Below are 23473 nucleotides of genomic sequence, written 5' to 3' on the forward strand. Positions count from 1 at the left end.
GTACTACCCGCGCCCCCCGCGCCCCGCGCCCCGCCGGGGGTCACCTGACCGCGCCGAGGGCCGCCCCCTCCCGAGCGGGGGAGCCCCGGAGCGAGCGGCCGGCGCCCGCGGCGGGCGGGGTGCGCGGGGCGATGGGCAGGCCCCCGGCGGGGCGGGCGGCGCGGAGGCTGCAGGTGGGGGCTGCGGCGGGCGGGCCGAGCGCCGCGCGCCTCGTCTGCGAGAGGAGGGAAAACAAAAGCGTCCGCGGCGGTTCGGTGGCTGCGCGCGGCTCGACGAGGCAGAGCCCGGGGCGCGTGCGGGGGGCGCGGAGGCCGGGCCGCGGCTGCTCTGCTCGCGCCCGGGGCCGCCGACGGGAGGACGGGGCGCGCCGGCACAGGTGGTCCGCGGCGAGCCGGAGCGAGGAGCATGGCCAGGTGCGGCGGGACGAGCGGGCCCCGGGCCTCGCGGGCGCCCGGCTCCAGGTGAGCGAGCCCCAACTTGCCGCGCCCCCCGCGGGGCCGCCCGCCAGGCTGGGGCTTTTGTTCGGCGCCGCGGGTCGGGTCGGGCCGGGGCCGGGGCCGGGGCCGGGGTCCGGGCGGGGGGCTGCGCGGGGGGCTGCGGCTCGGCCCCGGGGCTGCGGGGCTCGGCCGGGCGCCCGGGACCTGCTGAGCCGGCGCTCCCCGGCCTGCCACGGCGCCCCGAGACCTCGGGCTGCGCCCGCCTTATCTCCATTTTCCACCTAATTGAGACCAAATATGCTAAGTTTGAAATGGCCCCGACCCCCGGGGCGCCCGCCCCAGGCTGCCCGCGGCGCGGCCTCTGCCCCCCGAGCCGGAGCCCGCCCGCCCGGGGAGGACGCGGGGTCGTCGCCGGCGGATGCCGAGGCCGCTCCGACGATCGGGCGGAGGCGCGCGCAAGACGGGCGCGCGATGCCTCGTCTCGCTGTGCGGGGACCCTGTCTTTTGTTCCAGCCTCTGTATTTTCCTGTGTGTGTGGGGGGGGTTTTTGTTTTTTTTTTTTTTTTTTACAAAGAAAGCGTCGCCTGTGCTTTCTGTGACAGGGGACTTGTCTGCCAGTTTGCCATTGTGCACTCAGGAATCTGCTCCATTCTGAAGTGAACTGCCCAGAGGTATTAGTCAAGAAGCTGGAGGAGGCTGGGGAGTGGGGAGAGGTGGGTTTTTCTTCCTCTTCTTCTTTCTTCCTTTTTTTTTTTTTTTTTTAATTATTAGCTCAGAAGTGTCTGATTCACATGATTTTAAGAGGAAATGGGGGAGAGGCATTTAGTTTTGAATTGGATGCAGGTCTGTGCTGTGCACTTGGCAGAGACTACATCAGGGAGATGCTCAAGGCGGAGGGCGTCAGATCTGTGCTGGGCTCTCTAAGAACAGGTTCCGTGAGGGTGACTGGCCGGGTCCCTCTGGGCCACATTAAGATGCGCTCCGGCGGTGCACTAGCAGCTGTGAGCTGACGTTTGCTTGTGAACCTAGTGAAAAATGGCTCCATGTCTCTCCTCCCAGTGCTGAGGAGATGGTCCCTTCGGGTTGCCGAGCCCTCCTCCAACCCGAGGTGCTCCCGCGGTGCTCTCCCCGGAGGGGACGGGTAGGCTGCCGGTGGCGTTCAGCTCCCCTGCCTTTTTGGATCTGCGGTTGACTGGGGTGTGGGTGGGGACCGGTTTACTTCAAGTACAAACTACCCAGCAAGGCCAGCCGAAGAGAAGAGATGTTCCTGGCCATCGCGTTTCCATTTTCAAAAGCGCAGATTACATTTCTTTGGACACGATATAAAGCACTTTGGGTTGTTGTCCAGTGGGCTAGTAAACGATTTCTCCGGGGACAGACGCACGCATGTGTGACACTTTGCGTCTGGACTCTCCGCATGGAAAGTGACAGGTGAAAAACATAGGGATGCTTGCCCATCATCCATCTCTGAAAAGATAAAGCTGCCCTCTTCTATCTTACCCTCCCCCCACCCCCTATTTTTGAATTGTGACTCGTTGTACTGGGACAAGGATCGTGTCCCAGAGTTAGAAGGCAGGGAGGTAATGCACTACTGTCCTGTAGGACTCATGTGCTTATTAAGGAATTCCTGTGCTGAGCAGGGAGTGGAGGTGCTACAGCAGCTACACTGCTCCTTTATTTAGGCTTGGGTTTGTGAAAACTCCAACCAGCAGAGGCAGGATGCGCTTTAGCAGAGAGAGCTGAGTGTTTGAGACTCTGGTTAAGAGAATGTGTTGTTTGGGGCGGCGGGTGTGTGTGTGGGGGGGGGGCGTGGGGGTGAGATTGGCTGTTCTCTATTATACAACATTCTAAGATGATTGTATGAGTGTGGAGTGAGTTCAGGAGGGAGGGGGTGGGCTCTTCATATTTTAGGGAAGAAGTACAGCACTATCCATCCACGAGAGAGGACAACACGAGAATGCAAAATAATACAATAGTGTGCGCTCGGTGCAGAAACAATAACTCTTTAAATTGTATGATAGTTCCCTAACTATAGGAATTTGAAAAAATTTCCAGGCTTCCTGAAAAATGGCATGAAGTCACCTCTATGTTATAACAAGTAAGACTACTCGTACAATGATTTTAACTGCATTATGGAAACAGCTCCAGAAGTGCTTTAGATATTACACCACTTGTACCATTGAAGGTTATCTCTTAAAGGTTTGCATCTTGGACACTTTTACATAGGACAGGAGTTATAACACAGGTTTTCTTGTTGGGGTCTGTTTGGAATTATTTTGATGAAACTAAGAGTTTACAGAGGCAATGGGATTTGCCTCTTTAGTAGGACAACAGAAGTGAAACTTTTAACACCGCATGCAGATCTGATTACTGCTTTTATACGTGTAGACAATTAACTATGGTACGTAGTGTGCTTTAGGGAAAATGATGCAATTGTAATTGAACAATGAATGAAACAATAGATAATACAATGAAAACATGGATCCCAACATTCATGAGAAGACTAGCAGGGTCTCTCTTAAATATTGTTAATGACTACAGGTGAGGACATTTTACCCAGAGAAATTTCAGATGTCTAGAATGGGAGGACCATGTTTATAAAACTAAGGGCATAGCTCACCAGCTGTTTTAGAAGCTGGATGGCACTGATATTTAAACCAGATAATATGTGACACACAAAAGAATAGCATACAAAAAGAATCATGCACCGCAGGAACTTTCCACCAATGGAATTTTGTTTTAAAAGCGGCAAAATAGCTTTAATATAGAAGCAGTTCACAGAGCAGTAGCCATCAAGGGAGAACCAAGAAAATCTAGGACTAATATGAAATTTTTGTAATGAGGTGCATGTGATGCCTGAGTGACCCTCAGGATAGCAGTAAGTTCTTAATGAGAGCTGAAAAAGAAAAATCCACATGTTGAAATAAACTTCAGTATGCCTAAATTCGAATAACTTCAAGTTTGGAAAATAGGAAATTTCCTAGGAGTAAAATTAGTTGTTCATATGGTACCTGTGGCATAGAAAGGAAAAGTTGCGGTAAAACAATTAAGTCTCAGAAAAAAGATATTTTACTCTCACTGAATTATTCTTCAATTGTTTTTGAACACAAAACTTCTAACTTTCTGAAAATATCTTAAGTAGTAATGGCCTCCATTCTGACTCAATTTTCTCATTTTCTCTGTTACTTTTAGAACTCTATTACCCCGAATTCCATTTTCAATTTTTAAAAGTCTTATTAGATGGCAACATGCCACTGAATAAGTACAGACACGGTACGAGCCTCTGAGTTCAAAATGCTTTAATTTTCTGTTCAATTTCAGGTACATTTCTCTTCCAACTCTGTTATATCTTCAACTTTTACTCTAGCTCATACTAGCATGTGGCAGTCTCACTTCTAAGACCTGAATTACATACTCTGAAAAGAGCAGATGTTTCATGAAATTGGAAAAATAAATAAGTAAAAGTGTATTGCTATCTGACTGCTATTTGACTGTATTTGACTATTTTCTGTAGGGTATTAGGTAATACCCTAAAGAGAAAAGTCAGAACATTATTATGATGTGAACTATCAGTCCAAATGAGTCACAGATAGCAGAGGTTAAAGCAGATACTGTGTATCTCAAGCATATTAAGGCCTCTAAAATATACTAAATATACTGTATGGAGGTTAGTTCTTTTCCTGGTGCTCATCACAAAGACAACTTTCTGTCAAATAATATCTTTGTCAAATTGTATATTTCCCAGGAACAGTGCATTTTTTCTGTTTCCTCTCATAGATCCCCTGCTGGGTCTCCCAAATTACACAAAGAATATATCTAATCCAATGAAAGTGATAATGATAAAAGAAAAAAACGTCCTAATCAAGGTGTTTGATATTTTAATATTTACTTTGAAACAGCATTGTCAGAATAGCTTTTTTCTCCTTTAAATCTGTAAAGCAAATCAAACTTTAGAGTCTTTAAGGAAACTAACAATGACGTGTATTATGAAATAGGAGGCTCATTTCCAGGCAGTCAGCCAATGGAGGAGCAGAAGCAAGCTTAATTGATGACTCTAATTGAAGCATTGCAGGTCAGGAAGTTCCCATATTAATAGGACCCCAGCTGAAATTCCAGAGCCAGCTGTTCAGCTTGCTCACCTTTCTCTTCTCCCTGGGAGCAGGGCCAGGAGAATAATCCATTAAATAAAAAGCAATCACTTTGCTCTAAGATCATCTCTGAGATTGACCAATCCTACAAGCAGTTCAGATATTTTTAACATCCTCTCAGCCTGAAATTTCTATGACTTTTCTCTACCTACCACAGATTTCAGGTGACTCTGGATGGAAGACACTCATAGTATCAGGTGTCTTGCCAAGCAGCACCCTCAAAGGCACAAACCCCTTACCCAGTGAGAAAAGCAGAAGAGGTTGGGGGCCTTCTCTCCCGCAACTAACAGCCTATTTGCAGGTCAGCAAGCATTTTCTATAAAGGGTAGGTAGCCTATATTTTAGGCTTTGCAGGTTATCCAGTCTCTTTGTAACTACTCATTATGCAAAAGCAGACAAATCAATATATAATTAAAGGACATGGATGTATTTTGATGGAGCTTTGTTTATGAACAGAGAATTTGAGTTTTGTATACTTTCAGGATTTGAATTTCAAAATACTGTTCTTTTGATTATTTTTTTTTTTTTTTTTGGCAACCATTTAAAAGTATATAAATTGGTCTTCATTTCTGGACCATACAGAAAATAGAGGCAGGCTGGATTTGGTCCACAGGACAAATCCTGGCCCCGTGTGTTCATGTGGGGCCTTCCTCTTGGCAGATCTTAAATGCCAATATTTTAAAAATGTTTTTTCTTCCTAGTATTGCAAGACTGCCAAAAACCTGTGGTGCATTTCAGGGGTTTTAGCTTAGCTGTTTGCCTCTAGACCTTGCAGCTTCTGAATTGACAGATGTCATCATGGGATAATGGGTTGTCTGTTTAAGATCTCTCAAGTCTATATTTTGTCATTGGCATCAAACATGATATATAGAGAAACAGTCTTGTGGACCTATAAATATTATTGATTTTTGTGTTTAGAGGCATAGCATTCTGCTGGTTATTAAAGAATCGGTGGTATGCAGATCTATACATATGGCTCTCAAGACTCCTCAGCTTTCGGCTGGCTTCCCTAACCTCTAGCAGTGGTCTTCTACCTAGGCAGTCTGGGTTCTTACCACAGCCCAGAATCAACAAAATCAGCTGCAAATTCTTCCCTCACTTCTTCAGGGTTTTCTCCTCTTTGGAATCCTAGGCCTGTTGTTTCAGCAGTGCTGATGCCTTTAAATTGTTTATTTTTTACATTTTGTGTAGATTTTTTTTGTGTTCTCATGGTTTATAAGCTTCTCACTCCATCCTACCTGGAAGCAAAAGTTTTATGCAGTATTTTTTAAATTGAACATTTTAGAGCTTATTGGATTGCATAACTATAAATTCTTTATTATTATCGTAATTAAAATTTTGATCTCTCAAAATGGAATTCCATGATGTTGTATATATGTGCATACTGTCATGAATGTGCATATGTATTGTGTGTGCGTGTGTGGATATGGATCTGTAAATGTTGACATTTTTAGTTCTGTTAACACTGGTACATAAAGTTAATTCCTTGGTCAACTACAAAAGAAGAAGCTGAGTGAAAGAGTGATGGAAGGGAGGTTATCAACTGATTTAAATTATTCTTGGGCTAGAGAAAAAAACTAGCAAATATTTTCTTACTGTTATCAAGGGGGACATGGGAACATAGATGGCTCCATACAAATACATATTAAACAACCATCTGTTGACACCAAAGCAACCATTTTATCTTGAAGCATAATGTACTAAACGTGAACGCATACTTCCTTCTCTCACAATACAGTCGAAAGTACTAAAGTCACTACATTCTGTGCATTTGTCATCGCTCTGCATTTTTAGAGTTTTAGCACCAGTCTACATAGCAGAAAAAAAAAATCTCCACCTACTACTGGATTCTAATATTAGTATTTGGGGGAGTGCCATTTAGCAAGCCAATATAGTCTTTTACAAAACGCCACAGAAATAGTGGTTAACTATTAAACAGTTTGGAGGCAAGATCAGTGAACTGCATATAAAAAACATCAACATATGTGATACTGGCCCCCACAATCAGTACCATGGGGTTTCTCCTGAGACATTGCTGATCACATATATCTCTGTGGTGACACATCCCCCAAGATTCACTGAGCTATAGGGTTAACATCAAACATGATTCAAGCCTTGGGGTGCCTGGGTGGCTCGGTCATTTGAGTGTGCAACTCTTGGTTTCAGCTCAGGTCATGATCTCATGAGTCATGAGATGAAGCCCCATGTCCCCATGTCAGGTTCTGCACTCAGTGGGGGAAGTCTGCTTGAGATTCCCGCCCTCTGCCCCTCCCCCCCCACTCTCTTTCTCATAAATAAATAAGTCTTTTTGAAGACACCTCATAGGATCATTCTTTTCTTAAAGTTGAAATGTAATTAAATTATCACATTCAGAAGAAGAAATTGTGTGAAATTTGGAGTCAAGGAAACTTCTAATCCGAACACAAATCTGTGGGCTCTTGGGAAAGGTACTTCTTCACTTCTGAGAACCTAAGGTTTCTTACCTGTAAAAATGGGAAGGATATCTGTTTCCTGTAGATTCAGCTTCACAAATAAAAGGGACAGTGCTTGTGACACTACAGGCTCTCAATAACTGTTCCTTTCTTTTCCTTTTCTGTGTGTTCTGAGCCAACAAATGAGCCTCATAGAAGACAAGAGGAAGAATTCAGAATAGTTGGCCTACCTAAAGAGCTTTGAATTATTCTAGAGTATCCTGGAGAGATGGAAATGAACAAAACCCTTGGAGGCTAAAATTATCTGCCTAGCTAATTCCAGCCTAATATTGATAGATTAAAGATTGTCCCCCTCTATTCTGTTACGATGGCTCTAAATTCTCAGAAAATTGTAATCACAGCTGTACATACTAGGTGGCTTCATTTCCATATTCAATGTGTATGAATTATAAGGCAGTTTTCTCATATTGCTGTAAAAACAATCACATAATCTTAACCTCTTTACCTATGTGAGAACTCCATTTCCATTGACATTTAGTTAAAACTAAAGTTTTGAGTTATTTATCTTTAAAAAAAATGGTGTCCAAAATGCACATAAATGAAGATAGCATAAGCTATGTTTGGAATATATATTAAGTGGATTTTTTTTTCAAGAGGAGGTTGCCTTTTTTTATATATATCAATATAGTGTACTGAGTTTTCCTTTTATTTTGCATTTATTTTTAAATTTTTTTCTTTGAATTCAATTTCCCAACATATAGTATAACACCCAGTGTTCATCCCCTCAAGTGCCCTCCTTAGTGCCTGTCACCCAGTCATCCCATCCTTCGTTTGTTTCCCAGTGTTAGGAGTCTCTCATGGATTGTCTTCCTCTCTAATTCCCCCTCCTCGATTTCCCTCCTTTCCCTTATAGTCCCTTTCACTATTTCTTATATTCCACGTATGAGTGAGACCATGAGAAGGGTGCCTATTCTAAAATAATAGAAAACACTAATCAATTTTAGGTCATTTCTTTTTTCTTTCTTTTCCAAATTTTTAAGTTCCAATTAGCTAACATACAGTGTAATATTAGTTTCAGGTGTAGAATTTAGTGATTCATCACTTATATTCAGCCCCCAGTGCTCATCACAAGTACCCTTCTTAATGCCTATTTAGCCCATCCCCCTGCCCCCCTCCCCTCGAGCAGCCCTCAGTTCTCCATAGTTAGTCTGTTTTCTGGTGTTTCTCTCTCTTCCCACCCCCCATGTTCATCTGTTTTATTTCTTAAATTACACATATGAGTGAAATCACACAGTATTTGTCTTTCTCTGACTTATTTCACTTAGCATAATACTCTCTAGCTCCATCTATGTCATCACAAATGGTAAGATTTCATTCTTTTTTTATGGCTGAGGAATATTCAATTGTATATGTGTGTACCACATCCTCTTTATCCATTCATCAATCTATGGATTGATGTCGGATTGTTTCCATAATTAGCAATTGTGGATAATGCTGCTATAAATATCAGGATACATGCATCCCTTTGATTTAGTACTTTTGTATTCTTTGGGTGAATACCTAGTAGTGCAATTGCTGGATCACAGGGTAGTTCTACTTTTAACTTTTTGAGGAACCTTCATACTCTTTTCCAGAGTGGCTGCACCAGTCTGCATTCCCACCAACAGTATAAGAGGGTTCCCCTTTCTCTGCATCCTCATCAACATCTGTTGTATCCTGTGTTGTTAATTTTAGCCATTCTGACAGGTGTGAGGTGATGTCTCATTGTAGTTTTGATTTGTGTTTCCCTGATGATGAATGATGTTGAGCATCTTTTCATGTGTCTGTTAGCCATCTGTACGTAGTTGTAGGTCATTTCTTAAGTGAATTTCTTAACTGTCACACAGATTAGGAAACACATAATTTTATTTTTGTAGTTCACATTCTGTTCCTAGAATGCATAGTTTATTTCTTTTTCAAATAGGGGCTTTGGCCTGTTGTCTCATTAAATTTGTATTGATAATTAATGACCCTAATTTCTCAACAATAAATATGAGCAAATTAATTTCACCTTTGAATATTTGTTTTCCTGATCTAATAAACCTAAGATTATGTTTGTAAAGTACCTTGATAGCTTTCCCCTAGGAATAATTCAGTAAAACAGGCTCTGGGGCACCTGGGAGGCTTATTGGTTAAATATCTGCTTTTGGCTCTGGTCATGATCTAGGAGTCCTGGGATTGAGCCCATGTTGGTCTTCCTGATCAGTGGGGCATCTGCTTCTCCCTCTCCCTCTGCCCCTCTCTCCTCACTCATCCACTTGCTCTCTCTCTCAAATGAATGAGTAAAAGATTAGAAAAAAACAGACTCTAAAGATACCCCTCAAGTACTGAAACTTTAGAATTGAAAAATCATTGATATTTTGAACTCCTATCTTTAAATATTATGAACTAATCTGAATGTTACTTTGTTTTTATAATGATATTTAGGATGTTTTATTAAAAATTTGAGGAAATTTAAAATATCATCTTAATAGAAACTGTTCTTATTTTGCTAACTGGTACTTATTCATATTAGTCATGATTTTTTTATAGCAGCATTTTGAGGTATGCTTCATCCAATAATATAGTACCTTTTCCAGTGTTTTCAGCTTAGGGGTACTACAAAATACCAACACTTTAGGAATATAAATCTTTTGTGGAGGAAATAATAAAATAAAATCAAAATAAATCATATAGGATAGATTTTTCCACTGCTTTGCATAGATACCAATTCTTCTGTTTATGGCTGACGTCTGTAATAATTGGCCCCCATCTACTCTGAGTGATTAGTGTCCAGACCATAAAAGTTGTTAAATATTTTAAATATCATTTTTGCACTAATCATTTATGTATTTCTCTTTTCTACCTCCAATCTTTATCATGGCTATAAAATAGTACCTGTGTAAGGATTATAAAATTGCATCCTTTTATTCTTGATTGCTCAAGTTTCTTTTATATTTAGGAATGAGTTATGTCTTGTCTTTACTGCTTAATGCATGCAGGTTTGAAAATAATATTGACAGCATCAAATCTGCTTGTTTTGTGCAATAGCAAAATAATTTCAAGATATTTCAAATATGGCTTTTCAAAGTTTTTTATTTTGAAATATTTATAAATTCACAGGAAATTCTAGGGAGGGCCCAAACACCCCTAACAAAGATCCCCAATGTTAACACCTTACATGAATATAATACCGGATCAAAATCAGGAAACTGACACTGGTACAATCCACAGATTGATTTCACTAGCTATCCAAATACTGGTGTATGTATGTGTATGTGTGTATTTTCATGCAGTTATATCACATATGTAGTTACATGTGACCATGACCACAGTCAAGATTCATAACTCTTCCATCCCATAAGACTCTCTTATGCTACCACTTTATATCCATATCCATCCCCTCTCACTGCACAACCCCTAACCCTTAACAACCACTAATCTGTTCTCCATGTCAATTTCTTTGGTATTTCAAAAATGTTCTAAAAATGGAATCATGCAGTGAATAAACTTTTGAGATGGACTTTTTTTCACTCAACTTAATTTCGTTGAAACCCATTCAAGTATGTGTATCAATAGTTTGCTACTTTTTATGTACCACTGTTTGTTTAAGCATTTACCTGTTGAAGGACATCTAGGTTGATTCCAGCTTCTAGTTAATATGAAAAAAGCTGCCACAAACATTTGTATATAGGATTTTTCATGAACATAGATCTTTTACCTGGGATAAAAGCTCAAGACAGTAATTGCTAGGTTTTTTGGAAAATACATTTTTAGCTTTAGAATAAACAGCTGTACTATTTTCCAGAATGGCTATATTCTTTTACTTCCCACCAGCAATGAACCAATTTTCTCTACATCCTTTCCAGCATTTGGTGTTATGACTTTTTAAATTTTAGTTATTCTGAGAGGTGTGTAATATTACATTATGGTTTTAATTTGTATTTCCCTAATGGCTAATGATATTGAACATCTGTTTTGAAAAATATTATTTATTTATATGAGAGAGAGAGATTGTGAGAGAGAGCACAGTGTGGGGGGGAGGGAGAGGGAGTCTCTCCACTGAGCAGGGGGCTCCTTTCCAGGACCTTGGGATCATGACCTGAGCCAAAGGCAGGCAGACGCTTAGCCAACTGAGCCACCCAGGTGGTTCTTGAACATCTTTTCATGTAATTATTTCTCATCTGTGTATCCTGCTTGGTAACATGTCTGATGATGCCTTTTGCCCAAATCTTAATTAGATTATTTTTTTAAATTTGGTTTTGAGAATTATTTACATATTCTATATATAATAAATCCCTTTATCAGATATGTTGTTTATAAACATTGCCTCCCAAACTATGATTTTTATTTTATCCTCTTAACGGGGTCTTTTGCAGAGAAAATATTTTTAATTTTGATGAAGTCAAATTTATCAATTTTTAGCAATTTATCAAATTTATCAATTTTTCCTTTTCTGAAACATGCTTTCAGTATCAAATATAAAAACTCTCTAACCAGCCCTAGACGCCAAAGAGTTTCTCATTTTTCCCCTAAATTGTGTACTTCAATATTTGACCTGTAAGTCTGTGACCTACTTTGAAATAATTTTCGTATAAGGTGTAAGATCTAGGTTGAGATTTTTAAATTATTATTATTACTATTATTATTATTGCTGTAGCCTATGGATGTCCACTTGCTTTAGCACTGTTAGGTGAAAAGGCTATCCTTCCTCCAGTAAACTGTGTGTACAACTTTGCCATAAATCATTTGGGTTCCATTGATCTATGGGTCTTTCTCTGCACCAGAACCATCCTGTCTAGATTACTGTAGCCATATTCTAATCCCTAATATTGGGTACACTGATATTCCCTAACTTAGTTTTTTAAATGTATAAATAGATAGAAGGTTTAATTAATCAGGAAGATTTAAAAAATTCTAAATGCATATGCATCTGATAACATACCTTCAAGTTTTATATAAAGGAAAAAATTACAAATCTGAAAAGAGGATTTGAAAAATTTATGGAGTATATTACCTCATGTACCTCTCCTTTCTCAATATTTTAAACAAAAAGAAAGATTTGAATAACAGAAATAGTAATCTTGATTTAAAAGCCACATATAGACACTGCACTTAGATGGAAAGTACGTTCTCAAGCACACAGAGTACTTTACAAACAATGAGTACATGGTAGTCTGTGGAGCCAAGTCTCAAGAAATTTCAAAGTTGACAGTCCTGTGTTACAGAAAACCTTAATTATGTATCAATAGAAAGATAACTAAAATACTGCCCATGCTTTGAAATATAAAAACGATTTTAACATGTTTTTTCCAAATTTATTGAGATATAATTGATATATTGTATAGTTAACGATATACAACATTATCATTTGATACACATATATATTGTGAAATGAATGACACAATAATAAGTTTATTGTGTTAATACATCCAACAACTCATATAATTACTTTATGTGGGGGGTTGGGATGAGAACATTTAAGATTTACTCTCTTAGCAACCTTCAAGTATAATACATAGTACTATGAACTGTAATCAGCATGCTGTACATTATATCTCCAGAGCTAATTCATCTCATAACTGGAAGTTTGTATCTTTTGACCAACATCCCCCCATTTCCTCCATTTCTTAGCCTTCCATTCTGCTCTGTTTCTATGAGTTTGCAGGAGAGGGAGTTCTAGATTTCATATATGATATCCTACAGTATTTCTCTCTATCTAACTTATGCATAATACCCCCAATCCATCCATATTGTAACAAATGACAGAATTTCTTCCTATAGCTGAAAAATATGCCATTGTAGACGTACATTACATTTTCTTTATCCATTCATCCATTGATGGACACATAGATTGTTTTCATTTGCTGGCTATTTTGAATAAAGCTGAAAGGAACATAGGAGTGCAGATACCTCTTCCAGTAGTGATTCAGTTTACTTCAGATACATAGCCAAAAGTAGAATTTCTGGATCATATGGTAGTTCTATTTTTAATTTTTTGAGAAGCCTCCATATGTTTTCCATAGTGGCTCTACCAATTTATATCCCTAGCAACAGTGCCCAAAGGTTCCATTTCTTTCTACATCATTGCCATCTTTATATTTTTGATAATAAATATTCTAACAGGTATGAGATGATATATCCTTGTGCTTCAGACATATTTCCTTATGATTAGTGATATAGAGCACATTTTCATATACCTGTTAGCCATTTGTGTGTCATCTTTGGAAAAAAGTCTATTCAGATCCTTTGCCCATTTTTTAACTGATTTTTTTTTTCTTTTTTTACTCTTAAGTTGTATGAGTTCCTTATACATTTTGGATTTTAACTCCTTTTAGATAAATGATTTGAAATATTTTCTACCATTCTATAGATTGTCTTTAAATTTTTTTTTATTGTTTCTTTTGCTATTTAGAAGCTTTTCAGTTTGGTGTAGTCCCACTTGTTTATATTCTATTTTATTGCTTGTGTTTTGGCGTCAAATCCAAAAAACTAATTGCCGAGATCAATGTGAAGAAGCTTTTTCCTATGTTTTCTTCTGGTAATTTTTGGTTTCAGATCCTATATTTAAGTCTTTAATCCATTTCAAGTGATATAGGGGTCCTATTTCATTTTTCTGCATATGAATATACAGTTATCTCAATATCACTTATTGAAGAAACTATATGTCTCCCATTAAGTACTCTTCGCTCTCTTATTAAATGTTAGTTGACTATAAGTGCATGGGTTTATTTCTGGATTCTTGATTCTATCCCACCTGACTATGTGTCTCTTTTTATGCCAGTACCACACCATTTTGATTATTTTAGCTTTATGATCTAGTTTGAAATCAGTAAACATGATGCCTTGATTTTTGTTTGTTTGTTCTTTCTCTCTGGATTGCTTTTGCTATTCAGGGTCAGTATGATTTCATATGAGTTTTAGGATTTTTTTTATTCTGTGAAAAATGCCATTGGAATTTTGATAGCAATTTCATTGAGTCTATAGACAGCTTATAGATAGCTTTGGGCAGCATGGACATTTTAGCAATATTAGTTCTTCCAATACATAAATTCAGGATATGTTCCCATTTATATATGTCTTCTTCAGTTTTTTTTCATCAAAATCTTGTATTTTTAGTATATAGAACTTTGATCTCCTTAGAATTTCTTTATTTTTTATTCTATTGCAAATGGGATTATTTTCTTTATTTCTTTATCAGATAATTCATTCATTTCTGTATCCTAAAACTTTATATAATTGTTGATTACTTCTGACAACTTTTTGGTATAGTTTTTAGGGTTTTCTATACGTAAGATTATACTTATTTGCAAACAGAGATAATTTTACTTCTTTTCTGATTTGAATACCTTTCATTAATTTTCTTTGCTAATTTGCTACTTTCTTTGGCTAGGACTTCTATTACTATGTTAAAGGAACTGATGGGAATGGGCTCCCTTGTCTTATTCCTTATCTTAAAGGAAAGATTTCAACCTTTCATTATTGACTAGCTGTGAGCTTAACTTATTATTTATTATTATGCTTTTATTATATTGAGATACATTTCTTCTCTGCTCAAATTGTTGAGACTTTCTATCATGAATGAATGTTGAAATTTTTAAATTGGCTTTTGTGTTTCTATTGAGATGATCATATAATTTTATCTTTCATTTCATTAAAATAGTATGTCATATTACTGGTTTACGTATGTTGTACCATCTTTTGCATCCCAGTGGTAAATTCCACTTGGTCAGAGTATAGGATTCTTTAATGAACTATTGAGTTCACTTTGCTAATATTTGGTTGAGAAGTTTTACATCTATATTTTTAAAATATTTTATTTATTTATTCATGAGAGACACCAAGAGACAGAGACATAGGTGGCGGGAGAAGTGAGCTCCCTGCAGGGAGCCTGATGTGGGACTCAATCTCAGGACCCCGAGATCACAACCTGAGCCAAAGGCAAAGGCTCAACCAATGAGCCACCCAGGGACGCCTTACATCTGTATTTATCAGGGCTGTTATTAATTTCCTTTTCTTGTAATTTTTTTTTTTTGTCTGCTTTGGTATTAGGAGAATCCTGGCATCACAAAATGACTTTGGGAGTATTCCCTCCTCTTCAGTTTTTTGGAAGGGTTGCAGAGGGATTGGCATTGCTTTTTCATTTTATGTTTGGTAGAATTCACCAATGAAGCCATCTGGTCCTGGGCTTTTCTTTGTTGAAAAGTCATTTTTATGATTATAGTATTTTAATGAAAATTATAGTCTTTTTTATAATTATTTGTTGAATTACTTCCAGGACATCCAGAGGGGAGGGACAGAGAAAAGTGTGTCCATACCATCTTCTCTGGGACCAGATGTCTAAATGCTACTTTTGATATTAAATGATAACAATAAAGTTTACTTTATCATACACTCTTTCTTTTCCATCTACCAACACCCTGTGAGGGTAGGCAGATTTTTTAACCCCTACTTTTTTAGTTAATAATGCATTAACTGAAATAAAGCATTCCCAAGATTTTAAGGGCCTTGTCCAATAAACATAAATTTAAAAATAAGGCTAAATCCAAACCACCCAAGTTTAAGGTAGATCTCAATGTTATATCCATCATACAACATCACAGTATGTTTTAGCTGGAGACACTAAGCTCTTAAAAATATGTTAAACTGGTTTCAAATATTTTTACTTGGGACCAAGATGGCGGCGCCCAGTGAGGGGCAAGCGTTTGCCTCGGGGGTTGAAAAGACTTGGGGTGCGGTTGTTCGCTCCCCAGAAGGGACCCCTCAAAAGATCCGGCAGCTGATAGATGAGGGGATTGCCCCGGAAGAGGGAGGCGCCGAAGCGAAGGACACATCTGCCACATTCCAGTCAGTTAATGGGTCACCCCAAGCAGAACAGCCGCCATTGGAATCTACAAGTAAAGAAGCCTTCTTTAGCAGAGTGGAAACATTTTCTTCTCTGAAATGGGCAGGTAAGCCCGCCGAGCTGTCTCCACTTGTCTGTGCAAAATATGGCTGGGTCACAGTTGAATGTGATATGCTCAAGTGCTCCAGTTGTCAGGCTTTTCTCTGTGCCAGTTTGCAACCAGCTTTTGATTTTGACCGATATAAGGACCGATGTGCCGAGCTGAAGAAGGCCTTGTGCACTGCCCATGGAAAGTTCTGTTTCTGGCCAGACAGCCCCTCCCCAGATCGATTTGGGATGTTGCCATTGGGTGAGCCTGCTGTTCTTGTTAGCGAATTCCTAGATCGTTTTCAAAGCCTTTGTCACTTGGACCTCCAGCTTCCTTCCCTGAGGCCAGAGGACTTGAAAACTATGTGTTTGACAGAAGACAAGATCAGTCTTCTTCTGCACTTGCTTGAAGATGAACTTGATTGCCGAACTGAAGAGAGAAAAACTACAAGCAAATTAGGCTCAGACATCCAAGTCCATGTCACTGCATGTGTTCTCTCTGTATGTGGCTGGGCCTGTAGTTCTTCTTTGGAACCCATGCAGCTCTCCCTAATAACGTGTTCACAGTGTATGAGGAAGGTGGGGCTCTGGGGCTTCCAGCAGATTGAGTCATCCATGACCGACCTGGATGCATCCTTTGGCCTGACCAGCTCCCCCATCCCAGGCCCTGAGGGACGGCCAGAGCGCTTCCCTCTTGTGCCTGAGTCTCCTCGGAGGATGATGACTCGGAGCCAGGATGCCACATGTTCTCCTGGCTCAGAGCAGGCTGAAAGGAGCCCAGGTCCCATTGTCTCCCGAACTCGGAGCTGGGACTCTTCCAGTCCTGTTGACCGTCCTGAGCCAGAGGCCGCTAGCCCCACCACCAGAAGCCGTCCTGTGACCCGAAGTATGGGAACAGGAGACAGTAGTGGCCTGGAAGTGCCGTCTAGTCCTCTCCGGAGAGCCAAACGAGCTCGCCTCTGCTCTTCTAGCAGCTCAGACACATCTTCCCGAAGCTGCTTTGACCCCACCTCTCAGCATAGAGACTGGTGCCCTTGGGTAAATGTGACACTTGGCAAGGAAACCAGGGAGCATGGTGGAACGGAGACAGATGCCAGTATCTCTACAGAGCCAGGCTGGAAGGCTGTGCTGAACATCCTCTTGGCCCACAAGCAGTCCAACCAGCCAGCTGAAACAGACTCCATGAGTCTCTCTGAGAAATCCAGGAAAGTATTCCGAATATTCCGGCAGTGGGAATCTTTATGCTCATCCTGAAGACATTCTAGCCCTTCCCAGAGAGAAGCAGAATGAATGACTTTGGGAAATGAAGTCTGAATTTCTTTGTGGTCAGCTGATGCCAAGTTTTTTCCATTCTGGTATAACCATCAGAAGCCATCATCCTTGCAAAAGGCAGTGAGTGTCACTCTCTGCATCTGACTGAAGGGAAGCCTGTTTCCATGCGGGGGTGTGGACAGGTGAGGTACAACACATGTGGTCCTATTAAAAGAGTGTGGGGTCACTTCAACCAGACAGAAGACCAAGGCCCTGAGCACGTTTAGTGTCTTTCCATACTGGGCAGTGTCTCAAGGGCTCTTGTATACTGGGAATATGACAATATGTATTAATAAAATATTTGTGAATATTCTTAAAAAAAAAAATAAAAATAAAGATAAAATATTTTTACTTTATAATTTTGTATTTAAAAACATAAAAGGGAACTTTTTCATATATTCTTAACATTCTCTCTGGTCTATCATTTATAAATAGACCAATCTGTATAATTTTATGATTGAATAATTTACTTGTCATTTGATTTATGTTCTTAAATTAACAGAGTGAATTTAGCTCTTTGAAAGACATTTTTAAGTAACTATTGATTTATATTTTATGTTTCTAAATTTAAAAGAAAAAGAAGAAGCTTTTGTGGTTTTATGCCTTCACAATTTCTAAAAATGTTCACTACAGTCCACATAATGTTGGAACAATTTCTTTAAGAGTTAAATGCGGGTCTCTGTCAATCATACTATGAGACACAGTCTTATGTGTCCCTCAGTGGTTAGATCTGTTCATCAGTGCAGAAAGCAAAACAGAAAGGTGAAGCTCTGATCTGAATATTATAGACAAGTTCTTTCAGAAGTAGGAAAAACAGATCCAGGCCATCAACCCAAAGCACTGAACATTAACTATGACTTGTAGTTGATAGGGTGGGCAGGGTGGAGGTGGGAGGGATTGGGATAGGAGGCTTAATTTAGGTTGCTGAGGTGACATGATCTGATGTCCCTCTTGGTACATTTAATTTTAAGGTTTCCTAAATACATGACAAAACAGTACTTTCCAAGGAAAAGTGGGTATTTGAAAAGTTTGTTTGTTTGTTTTACTAATTTGGGTGAAATTTGAGCACATATGACATAATCCAATGTATGATTGTGGCCTAAGCATGAAGCATCTCAAAGTGCCTGGTATAATACATGTTCAGTGAGATCACTCACAGCTATAGTTAAGGGCCTATCCATTTTACTATTAAAATCTCGTGTCGGGTAGCCCCAGTGGCTTAGCGGTTTAGTGCTGCCTTCAGCCCAGGGCATGATCCTGGAGACCCAGGATCGAGTCCCACGTCAGGCGCCCTGCATGGAGCCTGCTTCTTCCTCTGCCTGTCTCTCTCTTTGTGTGTCTCTAATAAATAAATACAATCTTAAAAAATAAATAAATAAAAAATAAAAACTCATGTCTTCAAGAAATTACATATCCAAGAGATCAAGATTTTATGTGCTCTTTGTAGAAACAACTTGAATTTAAAAAGTTGCCTTAGACAAAAAGGGGCAAACACAATTTGGATGCTTTGATGCCAAAACTGCATAAAGAACCCAAATATATTTAGAACCATTATTTCCGAGGCACCACTTCAAATCAGTAATACAAAATCAGTAGGAAATTTTATTGACTATATTTGTTCTTGAACTTCTTACCAGTAAGTAATAAATCATGGAAATTATATTATCACTTTTTTGACCATAAAATTAAGCTTGACAATTTCATATTGATTCCCCAATACTTGCTTTGATTTTTTTAGAGTCTTATTTCTCTTCTTCCACATTATCTTTTCAATTTATTCTAACTTATATTTTTTCTCTTCGCCTCATACTTGTTTGCTTAACCCAAATCTTTTCTTTGAGGTTGTTTGATGCACTCCTCCAATGTTTTGAGGTTACCAAAAAATTTACCTTTTCCCTTTGATTCTGGTACTCAATTATCATATATCAAAAGTCATGTTATTACTTTTAATGTGGATTACCTAGTTGCAAACAAAGCAGGCTGACCTATTTGTCCATATGACAAATATTTGTTGGATATCCACTCTGCTTGTAGAATTGAACTATGCCTCATGAAAAATGTAAATAAATGCAACCTGTTCCTCAAAAAGCAATACAATTGACAAGATACTATAGTCAGCATTCCAAATAATGAGGAAAGTTTAATGATGGTGTGAGGAATCACCATCACCCAAGAGGAAAATAAAGGACAACCAACCATGAACAGGAGTGTTCAAAGAAGGCTTTTTTGAAAGACATGGCATTTGAACAGAATTTTATTTTTATTTTTATTTTTTCCAAGATTTTATTTTTAAGTAATCGTTACCCCCAACATTGGAATCTAACTGATCTCCACCCTGAGATAAAAAGAGTCACCTGCTGTACTAACTGAGCCAGCCAGGTGTCCCAAGAATCTTAAAGATGATTTGGATTCACAGTAATTCTTAAAGGTTCAGCTTCTGCTGAATTATTTCATTAGGTCACCTTCTCTTTCCGGTCCACTCCTTCTCCTTGGGTGTTACTCCCTTTCTCATCATGCTGATGACTCAATTTTTCCTTTCAATCCTGATTAATTCTGCCTGCTATTATTAATATGCACAGGTGCTATGTCCATTTCTGTTTACTCCGTTAGATTTTGTTTCTATTATGTTATTATTGCTTAAGTAATTTTCAGTACCTCAATCCTCCACTCCTATGCCAACCAGCTTTGCATTTGCTATACTATCTTTCCTTTCAAGTTCTTCTTTTAAAAGGCACAAAACTTGTCCTTTCCATCGCTACACTGTTACTCTTACGTGCGTTCTTTCGATCTTTAGTCCATATTTTCATGTATGAAATCCCTTATGCCAGAAGATATTTCTTATATTTTTTGAAATGTATTCTCTTAAAATTACCTCATTCCAAATGGATATCTTCTTTCACTATTCACAATAATGTACTTTCCAGCTATTCTTTCATTCCTTGCTTTTTATATTCAACATAAATTCAGGGTTTGTGTCTTTATATTCAAGATTCTGCATGATTTCTGTCTCACTCCATTTGGTTTCTTTTCTTTGGAATGCTACCAGCTGTTTTTACTGTTTTTTTCTATTCCATTCTGATTACTAATTTTTTTAAATTCATTTAAGCATTTTTGGATCTCCTTAAGACGACAGTTCAGAAAGGTCCACGTACCAACTTGGTATATTGATAGCACATGGATTTGACCTCCCAAATACTAAGGGAGCACCTAATAAAATTATGACACAGGAAAAGGATAAATGAATATATAGTTTGAAATATTATGAGCATTTTGGGCTTCAGTACATTTTATTTTACAACAACAACAAGAAATTCAACTTCCAAAAGTTTGAGTTTTAAAAAGAATATTAAGGTTTTTTCCTTTGAATTGAGCTTCCTATGTCTGTGTGAACACGTTTAAAGTTTAATAAATTTTACATACACGGTATTTTACGAAAAAAAAATCTGTTACATGAAAAAACATTTGGTTTTTCACCTTTAAATGGAGAAATTACCATAAGCTTCTATGGATGGAAGATTTTATGTCTTCATTATTATCTGTATGGGTTGACATTTCCTTGTTTTATTGGTCTACTTGCTATTCCGATTCCGCCAAGATTATTATTTTGTATAAAATTCTGGCCTCATGAAAATGAAAGCTTGTGCTCAAAACTTATACATCTCACTCTAAATTTTGAATGTGTGTTGCCTCTTTGTCTAGTAATTGGGGCTTGGCAATCCTCAATAACTGTTTATATTTAATTTAATTAGAATCCTAGTGCCTGAAGTTATGTCATATTAGCTCTTTTTCCAGCATAATTTTAAAATTACCTATTGAGTCTGCAACTCAGTTTTCTTGAGAGTGTAACTGAATTATAATCCCATCTCCTAAACAGATGTATTATCATACAATTTTTTATCATCTTCACACAACTCATAACTAACAACTCAACAGATGCCTGATGCCCTAAAGCCAATAGGTGCCTTTACAAAATTTGTCAGGAGAAAACCCAATTTGCAGGTAAATAAATAAGAAACATGTGATAGTTAAATCTTTTCCTCACCTAGGATAGCATTCCTCTTGGTTTATTCTCACATTGATACCAGTGTATGTGATAGTATGTAAGGAAACCTTTCAAAACTGCAAAGCACTAAAGGCTGCAAGTTGATGTTACTATTGTGGTGCTAGGTGCTCTCTAAATTAATATATGCTGGAGATTGTTCCCCGGTGATGAGAAGGCTCAGATGGTAGTGAAAAACCAACGCACTGAGTCTGAGCAGGTTGTAGCTCTTTGATGACTACTTTGCCTTTTACACGTATCTGATAAAAGAGCTCATTTAAGATCTCTTCTCACTCATTTCTTCCCTCTCTTCTCTCCTCCTGCTTCTGGACTCTTTCATTTAATGGCTTCTGAATTACAACTTTCTACTTGTGAGTTCATTTGGAGTAAAGAAAGTTGACGAAGTACTGTGTTTAGATCCCCAAAGGGAAACCACTACATTCATGTATGATTGCATAAGAAATAAATATAGTGTGTGTGTGTCCATGTGCCTGTGTCTGCATGTGTTGTACATCATTGGACACAGCAAAAATTATGGCATAATAAATACATCTGCTTAATTAGAGAGGACTTCTTTTACAAAATAGACTTTTGTGTGAAGTTTTTAGAAAGGCTAAAGAAGTACAGCATGACACAGAGGAAAAACAAAAACGTGTTATACATGCGGATTGACTTGAAGATGCGGTTGTGTGGGAGAGAACAATTAGGTTTTCCTGACTAAAGCTGGGATTGGAAGCAAATAAAGTCATATGTAAGTATAAAAGTAGATGAGCATAGTGAGGTAAAAGGCAGAAATGTTATAAAGTGATCTTATACTTCAGCTGCTTTGGTGTATTTATTGTTTACAAAACATATTTATTTTGTAAAGCATTTATGCAGATGTCAGATTTTATCCTAATCAGCATTCCATGAACTATTGAAAATTAATATTCACATTAAGACACCAAGGCCTAAAGAGGACAATGATTTGCCTAAACCAGTTGCTGATTAACTTGCAATTAGATTCTTCCCTCGTGATTCTTCAGTTAGTGACCTTTCCCCATATTATATTGTCACTCCTCATGGGGTGAAGCTCAGGGATAAACAACTATCAAGAGTCCCTGGGATTTAGAATGCTAACTCCTTCTCCTAGAAGATGTCCAGCATTAGTACCATCGTTGCTGTCATAAACAGAAACCGAGATCTAGAACAACAGCATATGTTTAGGATGCTGCTGCTTAGCATTATTGTGCAACTTGGGAATTCATGCTTAGAAGAATGCTTGAGTACTCTCCCAACATTCCATTGGGTTTATGACATCCCATATAAATGGAACGGTGTTGCAGCTAACATTTACTAGTATTATTTGGAGCACATGGTTCCTGCCATCCTTAGAAATGCAGTATTTCCTCAAAGAGTGCTAAAAGCTGTCTTAAACTTTTTAAATCCATAGCTTGCTTCAAGGGCAATATGCAATCCTTCAAAGAAAAGTTTTCTTTTTATTAAAAAAGGTGTTTATTGACTCCTTTACTGCCACAAGGCAGATAGATTTAGAAAATATTATTGGTTGCTCCTTGGTTCCATCATCATTATTGTCTATATTAGTTTTGTCTCAAAATTTGTTGCCTTTTCTTCAAAGATTGTTTTAGGACTGTGTATTGTGTATGTATATAAAATCATAGACAAATCTAGCAAATAAATAACTGCTAATTTTTTTAACTAAACGTAAAGTAGTCAATTTAAGATATTAATGTAGATTGGGGAACTACACTTTGCCATGAATGCAAATTTATTATTGCAGCAAAATTGGTGATGAAACATTTGAAAGGGTGAAGAAATGATCATTTTTGAACCGAGTTATTGTAATAATTTAATACTATCCCGATAACTCTGAGCCATGGGACTACAGAAAGGGAACATAGGGGTGCCTAGGTGGTTCAGTCAGTTAAGAGGCTGCTCTCAGCTCAGGTCATGATCCCAGGGTTCTAGGATCAAGCCCCACGTGGGGTTCTCTGCTCCACAGGGAGCCAGCTTCTCCCTCCCCCTATTCTGTTCCCCTTGTTCTCTCTGGCACTCACACACACACTCTCTCTCTTTCTGCCAAATAAATAAATAAAATCTTTTTTTAAAAAAGGGGACCATCGGATAGTCAGTAAGAACATGGACTCTCTCTGAAG

The 23473-nt window shown here is 38.8% G+C and overlaps 1 pseudogene; it reads left to right on the forward strand.

The window, feature by feature from the left end:
- The first annotated feature begins 15697 nt into the window (after positions 1 to 15697).
- Positions 15698 to 17525, forward strand: LOC144309863 (zinc finger C3HC-type protein 1 pseudogene; annotated as a pseudogene).
- The last annotated feature ends 5948 nt before the right edge of the window (positions 17526 to 23473 follow it).

The sequence above is a fragment of the Canis aureus genome, unplaced genomic scaffold, assembly GCF_053574225.1.
Source record: "Canis aureus isolate CA01 unplaced genomic scaffold, VMU_Caureus_v.1.0 ptg000221l_RagTag, whole genome shotgun sequence".
NCBI classification, from domain to species: Eukaryota; Metazoa; Chordata; class Mammalia; order Carnivora; family Canidae; genus Canis; species Canis aureus.